Source organism: Eleutherodactylus coqui, chromosome 6 (genome assembly GCF_035609145.1).
Source record: "Eleutherodactylus coqui strain aEleCoq1 chromosome 6, aEleCoq1.hap1, whole genome shotgun sequence".
NCBI classification, from domain to species: domain Eukaryota; kingdom Metazoa; phylum Chordata; class Amphibia; order Anura; family Eleutherodactylidae; genus Eleutherodactylus; species Eleutherodactylus coqui.
In genome coordinates, this window is record NC_089842.1 from 219,702,431 (window position 1) to 219,723,475 (window position 21,045).

Here is a 21,045-nt window from a genome sequence, read left to right on the forward strand (position 1 = left end):
CCCTATAATCCATGTTATCTGTATGTCACCGGTCCTGGAATTTGGAACACTCCAGAGGAGGAAAAGGGTAGCCGGTCACTCCACAAACACTCTGGCAGACAAAATCACTCAAGAAGGTGGCTTAGCCTATATACACCCTTCACAACATCCGCGTGGGTGTCACAATTATGTACCTCTGTGCGGTGATCCTAATGTCGGACGGCTGCACAGGAAAAACGCCTGTGTTGTGAATGGGTACCTGTTTGCGTAAACTGGGGTAGTGCGCTCTCTCTCTAGAAGGGACTTACTCATCTCACATCCACTCGCCAGACACTACGGGTAGTCACTCTTCTTCCTCCATCTTCACCTACATGGAAGCTAAAGGTGCTTCCATGTGGCTCTGTGTTATTACTCTCAGGTAGACAAGCTGAAACTCCTTTCCCGCTCTCAGGTACTCACATTTATACCCTCACTTGCACCACAAGACACCAGAGAATAGATACATTCAGCAGATAGAGCTGACAGGCAATGATTTTATTAACGTTAACCCTTCAGACGCCGCAGCTGTGCAACACACATACAGAAAGTGACATGAAAGCTTTGCACAGTGCATCCACATAAGACAATACATGTATGACAATTATGGAGGGGACCAGGATGTTGTTCTGGGACACTACATAGGGGTCCAGTCTTGTAGCTCCGGGATTCCGTCCTGCAGTGCCAGAGGACTGCCCTATATCACCTTCTGGTTCCTGTCCTACAGTGCTGGGGTCCTGTCCTATAGATCTGAGGTTGGAATCTTACGAGGTACATCAGCTGGTGTCTGTGGGGGTCTCCCCGTATTCACTGTACTCAGACACCTGGCATCAATGGAAAGCGCTGGTACGTTTGTGATGAGGGTCAGGGTCATGACAGCACGCAGTTGTTGGCCGTAGTCGTTCACGTGCCAGTCTAATAACTTTGGTGCATTGTGGGTTGCGTAACGGTCAACATGCCTGCTATTAACATGAAGATTTGCACTAAAATTTGCTCCATTTTCTGTCTTTAGAATTAGTACATTTGTTAGAAAGCTGGAGCGGACAGACAGTAAATCTTTCATCTCCGGAGGGCATGACGGGCAGGGAGCAGACAATAGTGGCCACATGGTGCTGGCAGCTGCTGCAGGAAGTGCAGCGTGCGCCATCACGGTACGCACTGTACTCAGACACGAGGAAATACCTGAAAACGACAGATCTGTACAACATGTGGTTATTACCGATGTCAGTACACTCCGCCACCTCCCTGCAGCACCGCTGCTCCCATCAGGTCCAGGGGCGGTAATAAGGGGGCCTTTCAGTGTACAGCTGCACATAAATTAGGACCCCCCCCCCCCCCCCGACTATGGCAGCCATAACTACATGACAACAGGATATACAGTGTCACCTTGACTCCAAGTTCACTGCACAGTCTGAAGTCTAGAATGCATGCCCTGCTTTGCACTGCAGCACTACTTCCTCACATAGATGGCAGTGGGTTTGCATTGTGACTACTGAGAACACAGTGATCAGATCTCATATGTGGCTATAGATACGATCCAGTTGTAATGGCGCTGGCAGGGGGCCACATACATGAGGCGGGCACGCTAGGGATGTCAGGTTCTGTGTAGCTGTCACAGTGTGTGCACATGGGATTAGCAGATGATGATGGCTGCAGGCAGTACACGAGGGGTGTCACATCCCCAGTCTGGGACAACCACCATTCTTCCTTCTAGGTGTAGCGGGTGAGACCATGCTGGAAATACACAGCTGGAGCGCCCCCCTCCTGTGACAGCTGGACATCGCACCATTGTGGCAGGGAGATAAGGGAAATGTCTGATGCAAGCTTGTAATATGCACCTCTTGGGGTCAGCAGGGGCGGTGATGGGGGATCTACTGAAGGACAAGAGGGTGACAACCAGCCTGCCATGGGTGGGCCAGGAGACCCCCGGATACAGCTCAGGTCTGAAGGCTTACATTTAAAGCAATGTTAGGAAAATCTAAATTGGCAGCGATAATAACCCCTTAGTACGGAGCCTAGTTTTTGCCTTAGGGACCAAACGCTTTTTATTGTCACAGTGCAAGAGCCACAGCTCAATGACACAGCCGTATGAGAGCTTATTTTTTTTCGGGATGAATTGTATATTTTAATAGCACCGCTCTGGGGTACATACACTATCTGTAAGGCCGCCTGCACACGGGCGGAAATCCCGCCGCGGGATTTCCGCCACTGAAAGTTTGCATAGGAGTGCATTACAATACGCACCCCTATGCAGACGGCCGCGGTTTGGCTGCGCGAAATCTCGCGCGGCAAACAAAACGCGGCATGTCCTATTTTTGTGCGGGGCACGCACTCACCCGGCCGCCGGCTCCGGTCTGCGCATGAGCCGGCTGCGCGGCAGCCGGCACATGAAAGAGTCGGGGCCGCCAGGCGCGGGTGAGTACGCGCTCGTCCCTGCAGGCTCTCGGGTCGGGTCCCGCGGCGAGACTTCTCGCTGCCGGATCCGACCCGCTCGTCTGCAGGCGGCCTAAGTAAGTAAATAAATACATAAACAAAGAAGCCGAAGAAGTTGTCGTTTTGCAATTCCATCTCAGGTAGATCTGTAATGATGGGAGTTGTGGTGATTAGATGAACGGTCTTGTCACCGGCGGCCCTAAAAGTGGTTCCCCCCTTGGCCTATAAAAGGCTCTCAGAGGCCCCTTGTATGTAGTGACCTCTTCTTCCGCTTGTTGACCACTAGACGCCTCTAATATGCGGAGAAGAGATTTCACCCGTTACCAGAGTCTGAGAGGGGCACGTTATTAGGATGTGAGGAGCTGGATGGTCGTATCGACAGACCATCAATAGAGAGAAGCGTCTAATTGTCCAACAAGCACCATCGTTGTCCAATATCCAGTGACAGGGGGAGACATCGTTACACCCCTGTTTCTGTCTGAACCATTTCCAGGCGCTTGTCTGAAGGACATTTGGTCTCACGGCCCCCATTACATGTACGACCTCTGACCCCCACCGTTGCCTCCATTTGCAGTGGTGTCGTGAACGATGAAAGTGGACGCTACAGGGAAGCGGGTTGTCTTCAGCGATGAATCCAGGTTTAGTTTGGGCGCCGACGATGGCCGTGTTCATATCTGGAGACATCGGGGTGAGCGCCTAAATCCTGCCCCCTGCTGGTGTAATGGTCTGAGAGGCCATCGCATATGACAGTCTGTCAAGCTTAATGGTGGTACGAGGGACAAGGACAGCTCAGCGATATGTTCAGGACATGCTGCAGCCACGTGTTCCTCTCATGACAGCTTCCAAGAGGCAGCAAGATACAGGGGGGCCACAGGAGCCACCACAACATGGTCACACTGGCCGGTTACCAGACTTATCACCAATAGAACATGTATGGAACCATCTGGGAGACCAACTTCCACAGCCTACCAGTTTACACGATCTAGAGGCTTAGTTACAGCAAATGTGGAGCAATATGCTGTAGAATACCATACAGAACCTGTATGCCTCCATGCCCCCCGTATCACCTCTGGCATCCAAGCTAGAGGTGGTACAACAGAGTACTAGAGCCTCCATGCCCGCCTGTATCACATCTTGCATCCAAGCTAGAGGTGGTACAGCAGGGTACTAGAGCCTCCATGCCCGCTTGTATCACATCTTGTATCCAAGCTAGAGGTGGTACAACAGGGTACTAGAGCCTCTATGCCCGCCTGCATCACATCTTGTATCCAAGCTAGAGGTGGTCCATCGGTACTAGAGCCTCCATGCCCGTTCGTATCACATCTTGTATCCAAGCTAGAGGTGGTACAATAGGGTACTAAAGCCTCCATGCCCATCTGTATCACATCTTGCATCCAAGCTAGAGGCGGTACAAAAGGAGACTAGAGCCTCCATGCCTGCCCGTATCACATCTTGTATCCAAGCTAGAGGCGGTACACCAGGGTACTAGAGCCTCCATGCCCGCCTGTATCACATCTTGTATAAAAGCTAGAGGTGGTACAACAGGGTACTAGAGCCTCTATGCCCGCCTGTATCACATCTTGCATCCAAGCTAGAGGCGGTACAAAAGGAGACTAGAGCCTCCATGCCCACCCGTATCACATCTTGTATCCAAGCTAGAGGCGGTACACCAGGGTACTAGAGCCTCCATGCCCACCTGTATCACATCTTGTATCCAAGCTAGAGGTGGTACAACAGGGTACTAGAGCCTCTATGCCCGCCTGCATCACACTTGTATCCAAGCTAGAGGTGGTCCATCGGTACTAGAGCCTCCATGCCCGTTCGTATCACATCTTGTATCCAAGCTAGAGGTGGTACAATAGGATATTAGAGCCTCCATGCCTGCCCGTATCACATCTTGTATCCGAGCTAGAGGCGACTCAACAGGGTATGGATGTTATTGACAATGTTATATAGATAGCCCCCCAGAGTATCACTATCACCCCATCAGAATTGCGGTCTTTCCCGCTGAGACAGTTGGCAGCATTCCCCCACATCCAGGCCGGTTTGTGGTGAAAATAAAGCCATTTATTTTGAACAAAAAAGATGCTATTATTACCGCCATAGCATAGATGTTATGCACAGTCCATCATTATCATTCCAGGAGTTCTCAGGGCAGCAGGTCTCTATATGCCCATCTTTGGGATCTAACATGCCCTCATCCCAGAGTTTGATTGCTCCCAGCAAGAGAAACAAAGTAATCTTGTAGATATGATCCCTTTTAAACACGGTACCAAACTTTTTTCACTTTCCTCATCCCAGAGAGGACAGTCTCCTCCAGCACTGGGAACTCAGGGGCTAGGAGTGCTTTCCTTTCCTTCCTGCCTCACCCACACAGGTTCTCTCTCATCTCTATAGCACAGTGTTTCCCAACTCCAGTCCTTATTGCACAGGTAATGTAATTATTTTCTTCGCCTCAGACATTGCCACAGGTGTTCTCTCTATAGGATATCCTAAAAACATGACCTGTTGGGATTCGTGAAGACTGGAGTTTGGAGCCCTCCGTTGGTCATTCGGCTAACTGCATTGTCACAAACCCCCCACTTTCTAAAAAAGACCATAGGTCTTCTCACAATTTCAACACCTCCAGCGTTGAAGCACCATGCTCAGGGATCACTCTAATTCTGGTTTTCCCTTATCTGACTCTCTCATTTTGACTAACGACTTTCTTTGGCAATTCTTTATCTGCTCCTGGACTTCATGCAGTTTCTGCATTGTTTTTCTTCTACTACTGTCTGCAGAGGAAATTTCTTTAACTCTTTTTGATCCATCGCAAGCTTCTGTCTGCTACTGCCAATGAACATTGCTTCCTTTGATCTGCTGGCTCGGCTTCCATGTTTCACTTGTCTGACGAGTTGTTTCTTCTTGTCTTCACGTCTTTGTAGATCTCTCAAAGCTTGCAGACTAACTTTCAAGCACAACTTTGCATACTTTGTTACATACAACTCATGTAGATCCACAAGGTCTTCACGGTCCTTAAACTTCTCCCCCAACTGCGCCAGCTGCTTGCAGTGACCACACCAAGGAGCACAGAACTCAACAAATACATTTTTCTTCTCATCCAAGGCCACTTCCTCAATGTTCTCCCTAACCAACACTTTCACTGGGTTCTTGTCATCAGGAACATCTTGGCTTATAAGATGGGGCTTAACGGTGCCATCCAAGAAACAATTATAGAATCGATTTCATCAGTTGAGAGGCCATCAGACTCTGGCTTGTATTTTGTCATCTTCTCCTCCAAGGTTATCAGTCTAACAACTGGGCATTCATCCTTTCTTAATCCAAAGCAATCCAGAATATGTTGTTCGTCTGTGTGATCAGTCAATGATAGAGATGAGCGAACACCAAAATGTTCGGGTGTTCGTTATTCGGAACGAACTTCCCGTGATGCTCGAGGGTTCGTTTCGAACAACGAACCCCATTGAAGTCAATGGGCGACCAGAACATTTTTGTATTTCGCCGATGCTCGCTAAGGTTTTCATGTGTGAAAATCTGGGCAATTCAGGAAAGTGATGGGAATGACACAGTGACGGATAGGGCAGGCGAGGGGCTACATGTTGGGCTGCATCTCAAGTTCACAGGTCCCACTATTAAGCCACAATAGCGGCAAGAGTGGGCCCCCCCCCCCCCCCAACAACTTTTACTTCTGAAAAGCCCTCATTAGCATGGCATACCTTTGCTAAGCACCACACTACCTCCAACAAAGCACAATCACTGCCTGCATGACACACCACTGACACTTCTCCTGGGTTACATGCTGCCCAACCGCACCCCCTCCCCCCCACAGCGCACACCAAACTGTCCCTGCGCAGCCTTCAGCTGCCCTCATGCCACACCACCCTCATGTCTATTTAGAAGTGCGTCTGCCACGACGAGGGACCGCAGGCACACACTGCACAGGGTTGGCACGGCTAGGTAGCAACCCTCTTTAATAGGGGCGGGGCGATAGCCCACAATGCTGTACAGAAGCAATGAGAAATATAATCCTGTGCCACCGCCATCAGGAGCTGCACACCTGGGCATAGCAATGGGGAACCTATGTGCCACACACTATTCATTCTGTCAAGGTGTCTGCATGCCCCAGTCAGACCGGTAATATGCACCTTAACAGTAACCGCGTTGGTGGTAATGTGGTGGTGACTGCGGACCTAGTAGCACGGTTGTATTTTGTTGGTTTTCGGAATGTGGCCAGGATTAAGTAGGCCGTGGCGGGGGGATGGTGGGGGGGCTCTCTTGTAGTGTCGGTAAAGGTGAAATTCTTGGACTGCCACCAGACGAACCAATGCAAAGGCATTTGCCAACAATGTTTTCCCTGTTGGAGGAGGAGGGGGATGTTTTTGAGGCACTACGTGTCCTCTCCACGTGTCCGTGGTTATATGCACCTTAACAGTAACCGCGTTGGTGGTAATGTGGTGGTGACTGCGGACCTAGTAGCACGGTTGTATTTTGTTGGTTTTCGGAATGTGGCCAGGATTAAGTGGGCCGTGGCGGGGGGATGGTGGGGGGGCTCTCTTGTAGTGTCGGTAAAGGTGAAATTCTTGGACTGCCACCAGACGAACCAATGCAAAGGCATTTGCCAACAATGTTTTCCCTGTTGGAGGAGGAGGGGGATGTTTTTGAGGCACTACGTGTCCTCTCCACGTGTCCGTTCCATGTCAGCAATAGTAGCACTCAAGACAGGCCCCAGTAACAATTCTGAAGCAGCAGTATAGCGGGAGCGCAGTCTTCGTTCCATGTAAGCAATAGTAGCACTCAAGACAGGCCCCAGTAACAATTCTGAAGCAGCAGTATAGCGGGAGCGCAGTCTTCGTTCCATGTAAGCAATAGTAGCACTCAAGACAGGCCCCAGTAACAATTCCGAAGCAGCAGTATAGCGGGAGCGCAGTCTTCGTTCCATGTAAGCAATAGTAGCACTCAAGACAGGCCCCAGTAACAATTCCGAAGCAGCAGTATAGCGGGAGCGCAGTCTTAGTTCCATTTCAGTAGCCTTAGTATAGCCAAGGCACAAGTGACATTTATGTAGCTAAAGTGTAGGCCAACCCCACACACCTTTCTGTACCATGAGTGCAGGCGAAGAACATAGAAATTACTATGATTACACTGTAGGTGAGGGCCCCAAAAAATTGGTGTACCAACAGTACTAATGTACCTCAGTAAAAATTGGCCATGCCCAACCAAGATGGCAGGTGAATCGCTTTGGTTAATGTGGCTTAAGTGGTAACTAGGCCTGGAGGCAGCCCAGTGTAACGAAAAATTGGTTCAAGTTAAAGTTCCAACGCTTTTAAGCTAATTGAAACTTATAAAAATTGTTCTGAAAAATTATTTGAGTGAGCCTTGTGGCCCTAAGAAAAATTGCCCGTTCAGCGTGATTACGTGAGGTTTCAGGAGGAGGAGCAGGAGGAGGAGGAGGAGGAATATTAGACACAGATTGATGAAGCAGAAATGTCCCCGTTTTGGATGGTGAGAGAGAACGTAGCTTCCATCCGTGGGTGCAGCCTACGTATTGCTTACGTATCGCTGCTGTCCGCTGGTGGAGAACAGAAGTCTGGGGAAATCCAGCCTTTGTTCATCTTGATGAGTGTTAGCCTGTCGGCACTGTCGGTTGACAAGCGGCTACGCTTATCTGTGATGATTCCCCCAGCCGCACTAAACACCCTTTCCGACAAGACGCTAGCCGCAGGACAAGCAAGCACCTCCAGGGCATACAGGGCTAGTTCAGGCCACGTGTCCAGCTTCGACACCCAGTAGTTGTAGGGGGCAGAGGCGTCACCAAGGATGGTCGTGCGATCCGCTACGTACTCCCTCACCATCCTTTTACAGTGCTCCCGCCGACTCAGCCGTGACTGGGGAGCGGTGACACAGTCTTGGTGGGGAGCCATAAAGCTGGCCAGGCCCTTAAAGACTGTTGCACTGCCTGGGATGTACATGCTGCTCGATCTACGCACATCCCCTGCTACCTTGCCCTCGGTACTGCGCCTTCTGCCACTAGCGCTGTCGGCTGGGAATTTTACCATCAGCATGTCCGCAAGGGTCCTGTGGTATAGCAACACTCTCGAACCCCTTTCCTCTTCGGGAATCAGAGTGGGCAGGTTCTCCTTATACCGTGGATCGAGCAGTGTGTACACCCAGTAATCCGTCGTGGCCAGAATGCGTGCAACGCGAGGGTCACGAGAAAGGCATCCTAACATGAAGTCAGCCATGTGTGCCAGGGTACCAGTACGCAACACATGGCTGTCCTCACTAGGAAGATCACTTTCAGGATCCTCCTCCTCCTCCTCCTCCTCAGGCCATACACGCTGAAAGGATGACAGGCAATCAGCCGGTGTACCGTCAGCAGCGGCCCAAGCTGTCTCTTCCCCCTCCTCCTCATCCTCCTCATGCTCCTCCTCCTCCTCCTGTACGCGCTGAGAAATAGACAGGAGGGTGCCCTGACTATCCAGCGGCATACTGTCTTCCCCCGCCCCCGTTTCCGAGCGCAAAGCAGCTGCCTTTATGGTTTGCAGGGAATTTCTCAAGATGCATAGCAGAGGAATGGTGACGCTAATGATTGTAGCATCGCCGCTCACCACCTGGGTAGACTCCTCAAAATTACCAAGGACATGGCAGATGTCTGCCAACCAGGCCCACTCTTCTGAAAGGAATTGAGGAGGCTGACTCCCACTGCGCCGCCCATGTTGGAGTTGGTATTCGACTATAGCTCTACGCTGTTCATAGAGCCTGGCCAACATGTGGAGCGTAGAGTTCCACCGTGTGAGCACGTCGCACAGCAGTCGGTGCACTGGCAGCTTAAAGTGATGTTGCAGGGTGCGCAGGGTGGCAGCGTCCGTGTGGGACTTGCGGAAATGTGCGCAGAGACGGCGCGCCTTTACGAGCAGGTCTGACAAGCGTGGGTAGCTTTTCAGAAAGCGCTGAACCACCAAATTAAAGACGTGGGCCAGGCATGGCACGTGCGTGAGGCTGCCAAGCTGCAGAGCCGCCACCAGGTTACGCCCGTTGTCACACACGACCATGCCCGGTTGGAGGCTCAGCGGCGCAAGCCAGCGGTCGGTCTGCTCTGTCAGACCCTGCAGCAGTTCGTGGGCCGTGTGCCTCTTATCGCCTAAGCTGAGTAGTTTCAGCACGGCCTGCTGACGCTTGCCCACCGCTGTGCTGCCACACCGCGCGACACCGACTGCTGGCGACATGCTGCTGCTAACACATCTTGATTGCGAGACAGAGGAGGAGGAGGAGGAGGAGGAGGGTGCTTTAGTGGAGGAAGCATACACCTCCGCAGATACCAGCACCGAGCTGGGGCCCGCAATTCTGGGGGTGGGTAGGACGTGAGCGGTCCCAGGCTCTGACTCTGTCCCAGCCTCCACTAAATTCACCCAATGTGCCGTCAGGGAGATGTAGTGGCCCTGCCCGCCTGTGCTTGTCCACGTGTCCGTAGTTAGGTGGACCGTGGCAGTAACCGCGTTGGTGAGGGCGCGCACAATGTTGCGGGAGACGTGGTCGTGCAGGGCTGGGACGGCACATCGGGAAAAGTAGTGGCGACTGGGAACTGAGTAGCGCGGGGCCGCCGCCTCCATGATACTTTTGAAGGACTCAGTTTCCACAACCCTATACGGCAGCATCTCAAGGCTGATGAATTTTGCTATGCGGACGGTTAACGTTTGAGCGTGCGGGTGCGTGGCGGCGTACTTGCGCTTGCGCTCGAACACTTGCACAAGCGACGGCTGAACGGTGCGCTGAACTACACTGCTGGATGGGGCCGAGGACAGCGGAGATGAGGGTGTGGGTGCAGGCCATGAGGCGGTAGTGCCTGTGTCCTGAGAGGGGGGTTGCATCTCAGTGGCAGGTTGGGGCACAGGGGGAGAGGCAGGGGTGCAAACCGGAGGCGGTGAACGGCCTTCGTCCCACCTTGTGGGGTGCTTGGCCATCATATGTCTGCGCATGGTGGTGGTGGTGAGGCTGTTGGTGTTGGCTCCCCGGCTGAGCTTTGCGCAACAAAGGTTGCACACCACTGTTCGTCGGTCGTCAGGCGTCTCTGTGAAAAACTGCCAGACCTTAGAGCACCTCGGCCTCTGCAGGGTGGCATGGCGCGAGGGGGCGCTTTGGGAAACACTTGGTGGATTATTCGGTCTGGCCCTGCCTCTACCCCTGGCCCTGGCCACCGCACTGCCTCTTGCAACCTGCCCTGCTGATGCCCTTGACTCCCCCTCTGAAGACCTGTCCTCCTGAGTAAGCGTTGCACACCAGGTGGGGTCAGTCACCTCATCGTCCTGCTGCTCTTCCTCCGAATCCTCTGTGCGCTGCTCCCTTGGACTTACTGCCCTTACTACTACCTCACTGCAAGACAACTGTGTCTGATCGTCATCGTCCTCCTCACCCACAGAAAGTTGTTGAGACAGTTGGCGGAAGTCCCCAGCCTCTTCCCTCGGACCCCGGGAACTTTCGAATGGTTGGGCATCAGTGACGATAAACTCCTCTGGTGGGAGAGGAACCGCTGCTGCCCAATCTAAGCAGGGGCCCGAGAACAGTTCCTGGGAGTGTTCCCGCTCCTGAGCAGGTGTCATTGTAGTGGAGTGAGGAGGCTGGGAGGAAGGAGGAGCAGCAGACAGAGGATTCGGATTTGCAGCAGTGGACGGCGCAGAACTGCGTGTTGACGATAGGTTGCTCGAAGCACTTTCTGCCATCCAGGACAGGACCTGCTCACACTGCTCATTTTCTAATAACCGTCTCCCGCGTGGACCCATTAATTGGGCGATGAATGTGGGGACACCAGAAACGTGCCTCTCTCCTAATCGCGCAGCAGTCGGCTGCGACACACCGGGATCAGGAGCTCGGCCTGTGCCCACACCCTGACTTGGCCCTCCGCGTCCTCGGCCGCGTCCACGTCCTCTAGGCCTACCCCTACCCCTCAGCATGCTGTATTACCAGTGATTTGATTTCACAGGCAGGAAATAAATTGGCGCAAGACTGCAGGCCAAATATAATTTTTTCCCTTTTTGGAAAACGAAAGGCCCCACTGCCTCTAGTGAATGAATAATCTAAGTTTAATAACTGTGCTGTGTCCCTGCTAATGTGTCACAGAACGTGAGGGTAGCAGAGTTATTATAACTCTGGCAGAGCAGGTATTTTTTTTCCCAATTAAGGAAAGCAAATGGCGAAGCCAGCAGTAAAGCGTAGCTGGGTGCGTATGATTTAGCAATGTTTTTCACGCAGCTCACACGTGTCCACCGCCCGTAAGGACGGACAGAGGCTGGACAAATAGATTTGTTTCCACTTGTTTTTCCACCAAAAGGCAGCACTGCGTATATTCAATGAACATGAGAAGTTTAATAACTGTGCTGTGTCCCTGCTAATGTGTCACAGAACGTGAGGATAGCAGAGTTATTATAACTCTGGCAGAGCAGGTATTTTTTTTCCCAATTAAGGAAAGCAAATGGCGAAGCCAGCAGTAAAGCGTAGCTGGGTGCGTATGATTTAGCAATGTTTTTCACGCAGCTCACACGTGTCCACCGCCCGTAAGGACGGACAGAGGCTGGACAAATAGATTTGTTTCCACTTGTTTTTCCACCAAAAGGCAGCACTGCGTATATTCTATGAATAATAACTGTGTTGTGGCCCTGCCTATACAATTCTTTCCCTGCAGTATCAATGGAGGGTGCAATGCTCTGCAGAGGCGATTTTGAGAAGCCCAAAAAAAATGCAGCACAGCTAACAGCAGCCTGGACAGTACTGCACACGGATAAATATGGCCCTAGAAAGGACCGTTGAGGTTCTTGAAGGCTACACTCACTCCTAACACTCTCCCTGCCTATGCAGCACTTCTGTCCCTAATGCCAGGTGCAACGCTCTGCAGAGCCGATTTTGAGAAAAAAAAAATGCCACTGCTAACAGCAGCCAACACACAGCTATCAGTGGCCCTAATAAGGACCTTTGGGGGGTCTTGAAGCCTACACTAACTACCAATTCTTTCCCTACAGCAGCTCCGGTATAAACAGCACTGTCCCTCATCTAACTCACACCGCATCTGAGGCGAGCCGCGGGAGGGGCCGACTTTTATATTAGGCGAACACCTGATCTCGCCAGCCACTCACAGCAGGGGGGTGGTATAGGGCTTAAACGTTGCAGGGGGAAGTTGTAATGCCTTCCCTGTCTTTCAATTGGCCAGAAAAGCGCGCTAACGTCTCAGGGAAGGAAGTGAAAGTAACCAGAACACCGCATGGTGTTCGTTACGAATAACGAACATCCCGAACACCCTAATATTCGCACGAATATCAAGCTCGGACGAACGCGTTCGCTCATCTCTAGTCAATGATGAATCTTTCCCTTGAAGCTTGTTGACTGCTTTCTTGAAGTTTCCAGTTTGTCTTGGCAGTCAGATGCACTCTTTGGCAGGAACAGCACTATGTGTTTCAATCTGTCACGGTCTTGTTCAGGTTTGGAGCCTCTTATTGCGACCAGTGCAGGCAGGTAATGTAGTCAGTGGAAGCCAGAGGTCGGTACACAAGTATATCCGTTTGCACTGTGGAGAAACAGGCAGGTGATGGACTATAGGCTTAGGAGCGCAATAATCTCGCTATGAGGGATACATCCGGCCAGATTTATATAGAGAATCCAATCAGGAACAGAGTGGAGCCAAAACAGGGAACAGGATCAAAAACAAGAGACAGGATTCAGCAGAGGACCCACTAGAAAATCTAATTTTTATTATTAAAAAATAATTTTTAATAGGATAAATAAAAGTTGACAAACATGCCGTTAAAGAGGCAATTATAGATGAGTGTATATGTTTCCACCATATAGTGCTGTAAGGTTATTCAAACGCCGAGAATGAACTGAGGTAGCTGAATGTGCTAGATAACATTGCTCATTAAAGGTCAGCAAACCACTATGTAGCTCATTGAGATTGTTCAAGTGCTATGCATCAGCTGAGGTAGCTGCATCAGCTAGGTGATATTGCTCATTGGGGGTCAGCTCACCACTATATAGCCCATTGAAGTTATTCAAGTGCTATGAAACAGCTGAGGTAGCTGACTGAGCTAGATAACATTGCTCATTGGAAATCAGCTAACCTCCTAAGTTGATTCATGCCTATACAAACGTTTGGAGTGTTTAGCTTGATGTTGCCCACTCCAAATGTACACACATACACACACACACACAATCGCAGAGCAACCGCTGAGATCTGTGTCTCATGATATTCTTCTCAGCTGTTTCATAGCACTTGAATAACTTCAATGGGCTATATAGTGGTGAGCTGACCCCCAATGAGCAATATCACCTAGCTGATGCAGCTACCTCAGCTGATGCATAACACCTGAACAATCTCAATGAGCTACATAGTGGTTAGCTGACTTTTCAATGAGCAATAGTATCTAGCTCATTCAGTCAGTTACCTTAGCTGATTCATAGCGCCTCAATTATTTCATTTGAGCTATACAGTGGTTAGCTGACTTTTCAATGAGCAATGTTATCTAGCTCATTCAGCTACCTCAGCTCATTCTCGGCGTTTGAATAACCTTACAGCACTATATGGTGGAAACATATACACTCATCTATAATTGCCTCTTTAACGGCAAACATAACACGCATGACAGCACCGCAGTGCATTACATGTTTCTATGATTGCGCCCTAAACTCATCAGACGTCATCATAGACTCAATCGCATATCTGTATCTGAGCAAACATCTTTTTTTCCAGTAAAGTAGCCTCTAACTTGGTAACCAAAGTGGGCTATTATTGCTAGGAAAATTAACTGCTCTTTATCGTAATTTGAGCATCACGCCCCTCGTGCGATCTTGTAAACACCCAGTTATATATCCCTGAGTGGACAATAATACAACATGATACTCTGATCCTGATGAATCGGCTAAATAATTAGGAGCTGAGGAAACGCGTCGATCGTTTTAACAAAAGAAGGCGCATCGATTGCAAAAAAATATCAATCATTGCGCCTTAGGAGTGCAATATCTTCCTAAATATCCACGTTTTTTTGAGAATAACTACATGTGTACCAGTTTCAACAAATTATAATAAACTGCACCAAAGTAGTGGAATAATTATACGAGACCTTCGGTTTATTCCTTAATACAGTCAAGGCCGAATCTGGGCCAACTGGTTACTCTGTGACCCTTGTATCTCTGGGTAACAGACCAATTTCAGGGTGTTCCCTATTACACTTTTATACCTCCACAAAAGAAATAACAAATATCAAAATTACTGTTATTCTTTGCTAACACAGCATTGATAACGGAGGCATTATTTTTAAAAAAAAAAATTTTTGTTGTCATATATGTTTGTCAATTTTTAATAGGATAAATAAAAGTTATTTTTTAATAATAAAAATTAGATTTTCTAGTGGGTCCTTTTCAGTGAATTAATCTATACAATACTAGAACCCTACTGTCTCAGTGAATAAAAAAGGATTCAGCAGAGGAGCTTATCAGAGGGCTGGATAGCTCAACTGGTAGAGCCACTGCCTGGAGCATAGCAGCTTCTGGATTCGAGCCCTGACAATAACCCCCTCCTTCCACAATGGCCGCCGGACATCCTAGGGGCCGATTTCCCTGAACAGCTTATGAAATGTCCTTGTCAGCCTAGAGGCATGCACATTGCAGTCCGGCTCCCATGAGTTCTCCTCGGGCCCATATCCGCTCCCCTACACCAGGTACTGTAATTGCTCTCTGCAAATTCTGGAGTCCAGAATCTTGTCCACTATAAATTCTTCCTCCCCTTGGACTTTTACTGGTGGAGGAGGTGGCTGATTTCTGCCAGCAAAAGTATTTTTCCTTAATGGCTTGAGCAGTGAGACATGGAATATTAGGTGAATTTTCAGTCAGCAAGGGAGTTACAAGCAGAATGCAAGCAGGTTAATCATCGCAGCAATCCGAAAGAGACCTATAAATCTTTGACCCAATATGGGAGAAGGTACGTGCATTTTTAGATTTTTCATGGATAACCATTTGTCACCAATCTGAAAGGAATTAGAATATAGCAATATGTGCGCTCATAGAGAGGAGAAGGTCAAAGATATGGGTACTCACTTTATGGGGTAAGGAGGTGTCCCTCTGTGAGATACCTCCTTCCCCAAAGGTCCAAGATCACTTCCAAATCTCTCAAGTAAATATTAGAATTTTTCTTTTATTCCATGGATTATGACCATATAAAAAGCTCATACAAAAATAGGCAATAAATGGATAAAACAAAGTCCAGACCTCTACTAACGCAAGGTCCCCCGTCCTGTGCAACACGTTTTTTGGCCACCGTTGTGGCCCTTTTCAAGCATGTGAATACTAGACAATCTGAAAGGAAGGAGGAGCAAGAAGCAAGAGGCAGGATTCAGCAGAGGAGCTTATCAAAGGGCAGGATAGCTCAACAGGTAGAGCCGCCGCTTGGAGCATAGGAACTCCTGGGGTAGAGCCCTGACACTATCTCTCCACCGAAGATCATCAGTGCTGTCTGTTCAGTAAACTCAATGACCAAAGGTAGCTGGTTAGATGTTATGAAGTTCAAGACTTGTTCCTTTGCTACTTCCCCTTTGTTCCTGCCTTCATCAGACTTCTTGAAGAGACCAACATTGTCCTTTTTAACTTCATACTTTGAGAAAGCAGCATCACTGGAAGTAATCCTAAATGTGGTTGTTCTCAGTAGGAGAAACCAGGTAATCTTGTAGATATAATACCTGGTACTGGTTAACAAAAATTACCCAGCACAAGGTAGGTACTATAGTGAGCTTTCCAACCTACTCAGGGATCTTCCTCAGGCTAAATGAGATAGATCCGAAGAGGCATATTATATATACAGTGGGGGGGGGGGGGAAAGTATTTTAGTCAGATACCAATTGTACAAGTTCTCCCACTTAAAAAGATGAGAGAGGCATGTACTTGACATCATAGGTGGACCTCAACTTTGAGAGACAGCATGAGAAAACACATCCAGAAAATCACATGGTCTGATTTTTAACGAATTGTTTTGCAAATTATGGTGGAAAATAAGTATTTGGTCATCTACAAACAAGCAAGATTTCTGGGTCTCACAGACCTGTAACTTCTTCTTTAAGAGGCTCCTCTGTCCTCCACTCATTACCTGTAGTAATGGCACCTGTTTAAACTTGTTATCGGTATAAAAGACACCTGTCCACAACCTCAAGCAGTCACACTCCAAACTCCACTACGGTGAAGACCAAAGCGCTGTTGAAGGACACCAGAAACAAAATTGTAGCCCTGCACCAGACTGGGAAGACTGAATCTGCAATAGGCAAGCAGCTTGGTGTAAAGAAATCAACTGTGGGAGCAATAATTAGAAAATGAAGAGATACAAGACCACTGATAATCTCCCTTGATCTGGGGCTCCACGCAAGATCTCACCCCGTGGGGTCAAAATGATCACATCAACGGTGAGCAAAAATCCCAGAACCACACGGGGGGAACCTAGTGAATGACCTGCAGAGAGCTGGGACCAACGTAACAAAGGCTACCATCAGTAACACACTACGCCACCAGGGGTTCAGATCCTGCAGTGCCAGACGTGTCCCCCTGCTTAAGCCAGTACATGTCCGGGGCCAACTGACGTTTGCTAGAAAGCATTTGGATGATCCAGAAGAGTATTGGGATAATGTCATATGGTCCGATGAAACCAAAGTAGAACTGTTTGGCAGAAACACAACTCGTCGTGTTTGGAGGAGAAAGAATGCTGAGTTGCATCCAAAGAACACCATACCTACTGTGAAGCATGGGGGTGGCAACATCATGCTTTGGGGCTGTTTCTCTGCAAAGGGATCAGGACGACTGATCAGTATACATGAAAGAATGAATGGGGCCATGTATCGTGAGATTTTGAGTGCAAACCTCCTTCCATCAGCAAGGGCACTGAAGATGAAACGTGACTGGTCTTTCAGCCTGACAATGATCCCAAGCACACCGCCAGGGCAACGAAGGAGTGGCTTCATGATGTCAATTACAGGCCTCTCTCATCTTTTTAAGTTAGAGAACTTGTACAATTGGTATCTGACTAAATACTTTTTTCCCCCACTGTATGTGTGAATATATATGTATACACACACACACACACACACACATATACATACACAAAAACATATATGAAAAGGCACAGACATGCTGTGATGAATTTGCACTTAGAAAAATACCAGAAAAGGATAAGCAGAGGAGTAAATACTCAATTAGTCAACTGATAAGAGATGTGACAGTTCTATGGTCTATAAATTGGTGCTAGGGGTTATCTCTACTCCAGATTACTTATATTCTCCACTGATGCCCCCTCCGAGGTTCATTCTGTTCTTGAGAATATCAAGGATACTGTGTTTCCCTGAAAATAAGACACTGTCTTATATTAATTTTTGCCCCAAACAAGGCACAGTGTATTATTTTCGGGGTGGGCTTATACTCACCTAGTCTGTAGCGTCTGTGTCCCTGGCGCTGCTGATCTCCGGGGGTGATAAAACGACGATAAAACTTGATCTTATTTTCCTGCAGTTCTTCTTCCAGTGCACCCATATAAAGGTTCGCATATGCTGGTGCAAATTTTGTACCCATTGCGGTACCTTTATGTTGTAAATAAAATTGATCTTTGTAGGTAAAATAATTATTATTTAGCATAAATCCTATAGCTCTGAGTATAAACTCCTTTTGCTGTCTTGGCTTGACTGTATCTTTTGATAAAAAATGATCTACGATGATTTTACCGCTTGAAAAGATAGAATCAGCCCGCTTCTCCCTCCTTAAAAAGAGAGAAATGTTTTGGATTTTTAAAATGAAGACCCTGATCCCCAATGGCCTCAATGAAGTACTAGAAAAGAATTTTTATGACTTTTTCTATTTTCTCTCTGAATGCTGACATTTACCTATACAGTTTTAGTATTTATTAGAGATGAGTGAGCATACTCGCTAAAGGCAATTGCTCGAGCAAGCATTGCCCTTAGCGAGTACCTGCCCGCTCGAGACTGAAGGTTCGGGTGCCGGCGGCGGGCAGGGAGCTGCGGGGGAGAGCGGGGAGGAACGGAGGGGAGATCTCTCTCTCCCTCTCTCCCCCCCGCTCCCTCCTGCTGACTGCCGCTACTCACCGCTCCCCCACGCCGGCACCCGAACCTTCAGTCTCGAGCGGGCAGGTACTCGCTAAGGGCAATGCACGCTTGAGTAATTGCCTTTAGCGAGTATGCTCGCTCATCTCTAGTATTTATCTTTCTAGCATATATCTTGCAGTCCTCTGGTATATTTATTTCTAATAATTTAACAATGTGTACATATTTTTACTTGATCCGGATAATATATATATTAATATGTTTTAAAATTCTATATTATAGCCATACAAATTATAGCTATATTCATTATGCTTCAGGATACATTTTTGATTAGTATTCTACTTAAATGCTTTTGGAGAAGAATGTGGGGATCATCCAGTGAGCTTTTGGTATAGTAATATACAAATTCCCCCCATACGATGATGTGGCATGGTAGATTTACTCTTAATAATTCAATAATGGTTTAATATATATTTTTAACTAATCTCGGTATCTTATATATTGATATTTCTAAAGCTTTTAAATTATCACTAAATTATATCCATTCTGTTTCAGGGTACTTCTAACTGTAATGGATTAAGCACCCCATTAAAAGACCCTGGAAGGAGTGTAGATATCATTCGGTAAGCATTTGGGAAAGTATTATACTAGCCCCGCCTACATGATGACACGTCATGGTCCTGTGAATAGCAAGTGATAAGGCCGCCAATGTAACTGTGAACGATGCGGACTTTGATGGAAGTTCATGTTACCCTGTGATGACGTAAGTACGCCTCCAGAGGGAGGTTACCTATCAGGACGTTAGACTCCGCTTATAATATGATGCAGGATGCGTCATGTGACCTCCGTAATGACGGAAGCACGCCTCCAGTAGGTTATCCACTAGGACGCTGGAGTCTGCCCAAATTATGACGCGGGACGCTGGCATCAGCAGCCCTGCCCCCTAAGATGGCGCTGAGCAGGAAACAGAATGGATGATTGACTTTTGTTTTCTGTATATATGTAAGTGTATATATTTGTTTTTGTATTATTTGGCTTGAAAAAGGTGCGACTGTCTGGGCACCGAAACGCGTTGTCTTCTCTACATTAAAGTGCTGAAACTTATGCTCCATGTACTTTCCTGGGAAAAAACATTTTTTGGAGTCATCACTTCAAGGAGGGGGATTCTGGACATCCTCCCCCCCTCCTACTAAGTAAGTGTCTGTTTGATGTTGATCATGTATCCATGAGACAGATTGCACTATATCTTCTGCAGCACTATATCCCGTAGCGCAGGAATTTTTTCCTAAAAAATTATTCTGTGACGCTGACATTTGAAATTGCTGTTAAGTATAATAACTTTCATATGTTCTACCGTGTTTCTCTGAAAATAAGACAGTGTCTTATTAATTTTTGTTCAAAAAGGTTTAACTTTTGTACATGTATAGCTGCCTGGACACTATTTAAATTGACTTTTTTAATTAACTGTTAGCAGGGCCTAATTTTGGAGTAGGGCTTATATTTCAAGCATCCTCAAAAATTCTGGAAAATCATGCTATGTCTTATTTTCAGGGTATGTCTTATTTTCAGGGTATGTCTTATTTTCAGGGAAACAGGGTATGTTGTGCCCCAAATGGAGTGTCAGCCACAGCCTTTGTTGCCTGCAGGAAGACCTTGGCTATTTCCCTCTTTGGCTCCTTGCAGAAACCAGTAACAGCAACTACTTCACTGGACTCCAATTCCAGGTTTTCTTGGAGTTCACTTGTCTGAGACTCCAATTCACCATTCTTCTTAAGGGCGATACTCTGGTGTGCAGATGCTTCCTCTACTCTTGCCAGAGTCGTATGCAATTCTTTCTTCTTAGCTAACTGCATTTTCAACTCCGCCATTTCTGCTTGCAACTCTGCAGTTTGATGATGCAAATCTGTAGAATCTCCCTCGAAGGTGGAACACGTCATCTCTAAAGGCACGTTTATACACAAAGATGATCGCTCAAAAGATGGCTTTTGAGCGATCATTTTGCATAAACTAATTGGTACTAATGCCACTATTCCCACAGCAGGAGATTCCGTCAGCCCTGCTTTTTCTAATTTTTCAAAGTCCTGTTCCCACAGAGACGATTGCTCTTCCAGTATCAACATGTGATCATCTTCAGCTAATCTTCTGAGGTGCTCATTCTCCTTTAGGCCTCGTTCACATGGGTGACAAAGTCGCACAATTTTGTCGCATTGCTACAAATCACATGTATGTAAAGCTCATTCTGTTGCATCACATCGCACGAAAACTCGAATTTCGTGCCGTGCGATGCAACTTTGACAGTAGGAAATCCTACTGTCAAAACCATAGCCTAAGTCCTAACTGCAGAAAAAAATATTAAAAAGCACTGTCAGCCTGGCCGCGTCTTCTTCTCTTCTGGTAGGGAATTTAAAAATCCCCGCCTCCTTGAAGCACTGCCTCTGATTGGCTGACACTTATCCAATCACAGCCAGTGCTTGATAAACCAATCACAGCCATTCATCAAGAGCTGGCACTGATTGACTAAGTGTCAGCAAAT

General features: G+C 47.9%; 1 pseudogene; it reads right to left on the reverse strand.

The window, feature by feature from the left end:
* Positions 1 to 5,168: 5,168 nt before the first annotated feature.
* On the reverse strand, positions 5,169 to 20,692 carry LOC136571841 (protein disulfide-isomerase-like; annotated as a pseudogene).
* Between the last annotated feature and the right edge of the window lie 353 nt (positions 20,693 to 21,045).